This window comes from Myotis davidii, unplaced genomic scaffold, assembly GCF_000327345.1.
Source record: "Myotis davidii unplaced genomic scaffold, ASM32734v1 scaffold496, whole genome shotgun sequence".
Classification (NCBI taxonomy): Eukaryota; Metazoa; Chordata; class Mammalia; order Chiroptera; family Vespertilionidae; genus Myotis; species Myotis davidii.
The window spans coordinates 5,328,805-5,331,703 of NW_006289398.1; the positions used below are offsets into that span (position 1 = coordinate 5,328,805).

The following is a 2,899-nucleotide window of genomic DNA, read 5'->3' on the forward strand; positions in this document are numbered from 1 at the left end:
TAGCAGGAGGCAGCCAATTGATTCTCTCTCATAGTTGATGTTTCTATCTCTCTCTCCTTCTCCCATTCTGAAAGTACTAAAAACATATTTTTTAAAATAAAATAGCCTGTCAGAGTTGTCCCAGATTGGGCTAATATGGCTGGGCCTTTACAAACAACAAGAGGCCCGGTGCACAAAATTCATGCACGGGGGGCGGCGGGGGGAGGTCCCTTAGCCCAGCCTGCACCCTCTCCAATCTGGGACACCTTGGGGGTATCCAACTGCTGGTTTAGGCTCAATCCCTGCAGGAGCGGGCCTAAACTGGCAGCCAGGCATCCCTCTCACAATCTGGGACTTCTGGCTCCTAACCACTTGCCTACCTGCCTGCCTGATTGCCCCTAACCACTCTGCTTGCCAGCCTGATAGCCCCCTAATTGCTCCCCTGCTGTCCTGATTGACATGTAACTGCTCCCCTGCCAACATGATCATCCCCAACTGCCCTCCGCTGCCAGCCTGATCACCTCCAACTGCCCTCCTCTATGGGGTTGATGGGACTGGGGGACTCCGGCTGGATGAGGCAGGGCTGAGGGGACTGGGGGACTCTGGCTGGATGAGGTGCATGGTGCCTGCCACCCCTCTCCTGCCCCCCCGTGGGACTGAGAGGACTGTGGGACTGAGGCTGAATGAGGCAGGGCTGAGGGGACTGAATGAGGTGTGCAGTGCCTGCCACCCCCAGCGGGGCTGAGAAGACTGGGCGCCACCATTTTGTGGCTGTGGGCACTACCATCTTCTGAGGGTGTGACAGTCAATTAGAATATTCTCTTTATTGGCTGTGGGTGCTGCCATCTTGTGAGGGTGTGATGGTCAATTAGCATATTTCCTCTTTATTAGATAGTATAGGGTTCTGGATCAGTAAATAAGGGCTCTTAGAATGGTTAGCATCAGATATTTAAATATGCAAACTCCCTTTAGAAAAGGCACTTTTCTAAGCCCTGCTATCTATAATAATAAAAGCATAATATGCTTAGTAGACCAGACATCCTTCCAGATGTCCTTTTGGACAACCTTCTGGACAAAGCCGGGGCTGCAAGGGAAACCCGGGTTCCAGGTGCCAGAGGGAAGCCGGTGCCAGCAGCCAGGGGAAGGAAGGTCTACTCTTGCACAAATTTTGTCATCAGGGCTCTAGTCCTATATAATAAAAGCCTAATATGCAAATCGACCAAACAGCGGAACAACCCATGGAATGACTGGTCGCTACGATGCGCACTGACCACCAACGTGCAGATGCTCAATGCAGGAGCTGTCCCCAGCCTGCAGGCCCCAGGCCTGCCAAGGCAGATGCCAGTGGGGGCCCCCAATTGTCCCGCTGGTCACCCTGCAGAGGGAGGTGACTGATGGTGGTGGCAGCAGTGGAGGGAGGGGCCAGCTGGCCAGCAGGCGGTGCCAGGCTGGCCAAGGTGGGAGCCCCCCAATCACCCCACTTTTTGCCCCACAGATCAGCCCTGACCACCACCCAGGCCTAAGGACCCCACCTGTGCATTAATTTTGTGCACCGGACCTCTAGTTTTAATATAAAGAGATATTCACTTAAATCAGTGGTTGTCAACAGGGGATGATTTTGACCAACAGGAGGCATTTGACACCACCTGGGGACACCGTAGTCATCACTATTAGGGGGAAGGGGGCTCTTGGGATCTAGGTGTTAGAGGGTAAGGGACTGTTGACTATCCCCAAAGCACATGGCAGCCCCCCCCACAGAGTATCAGGTGCTGGAGATCTTCCATCCTCCAGCTTCCCCTTCCACACTTGTCCTTCCCTCCTCTCATTCACTGCAGCATAGCCTGCTAATGTGAGGGGTGAGCAACCCATGGGGCTGTAAGGAAAACTGTGAAAGTGAAGGATTTTAACAAGGGCAATGACACAATGAAGCACAAAGGGAGTGAAGGTTTGAGAGGCAGTATGATCTTGGAACTGGAGACCACAGTAGAAAGGGTGAGTCCACTATACTCTGTCTCTCTTATATCACTGATACATGAAAGAGCAAAGTCAAAATAAGATTTTAGTACAGATTCCGGGTCAACGGGCCAGAAACAAGGGTGAAGGTTAGAACGTCCAGGGTTCCTGTATTTAGCGTGAATTCTCCATTGCCCACAAAGTAAGGGGCTACAGGAATATAAAAAACCTACTTTAAAATCAGACAAGAAAAACAAATAAAAACTCATACAGATCAGTATGGTGGTTACCAGAGAGAAGGGCATTGTAGGGTATAGTAAAGGGTAAAGAAGGTTGAATATATACTGATGGAAGATTTTACTCTAGGTGGTGGTCACACAATATAGTATATACAGATGATTTATTACAGGATTGTACACTTGAAATCTATATAATCATATTAACCAATGGCCCCCAAATAAATTTAATTAAGAATAGAAACAAATAACAAGATTAAAATCAAATTGGGGAGATTTTGTGAATAGGAAGACTCAATGTTAGTAAGATGTCAGTTCTTTTGAACTTGATCTATGCATTCCACACAACCTTAACCAAAATTCCCACAACTTAGTCTGTGGATATCAACTAATTAATTCTAAAGTTTATGTGAAAATATAAGAGACCCAGAGTAGCCAACATAGAAATTAAAGAGAAGGAACAAAGTTGGAGTACTAACTACCCGACTTCAATAATTTCTGTAAATCTATAGAAAAATGAGTTCATTTTGGCAAATGAATAAATAAGATCAATGAAAAGAATAGAGAGCCAAGGAAGTAAACTCAAACAAATATAGTCAATTGAATTTTGAAAATTTAACAAAAGCATTTCAGTGGGGGAAAATTAATCTTTTCAACAAATAGTGTTGCAACAACTGTACATTCATATGTAAAAAAAATGAATTGAGACACAGACCTTATACCTTTCACAA

The 2,899-nt window shown here is 46.6% G+C and overlaps 1 long non-coding RNA gene across 1 annotated transcript in view; it reads left to right on the forward strand.

The window, feature by feature from the left end:
- Positions 1-2,401, forward strand: part of LOC107182797 — an 11,423-nt gene extending 9,022 nt beyond the window's left edge. Inside the window, exon 4 of the long non-coding RNA XR_001513530.1 lies at positions 2,299-2,401. This is a non-coding gene — a long non-coding RNA (uncharacterized LOC107182797). The remainder of the gene's footprint in view (positions 1-2,298) is intronic.
- Positions 2,402-2,899: the final 498 nt, after the last annotated feature.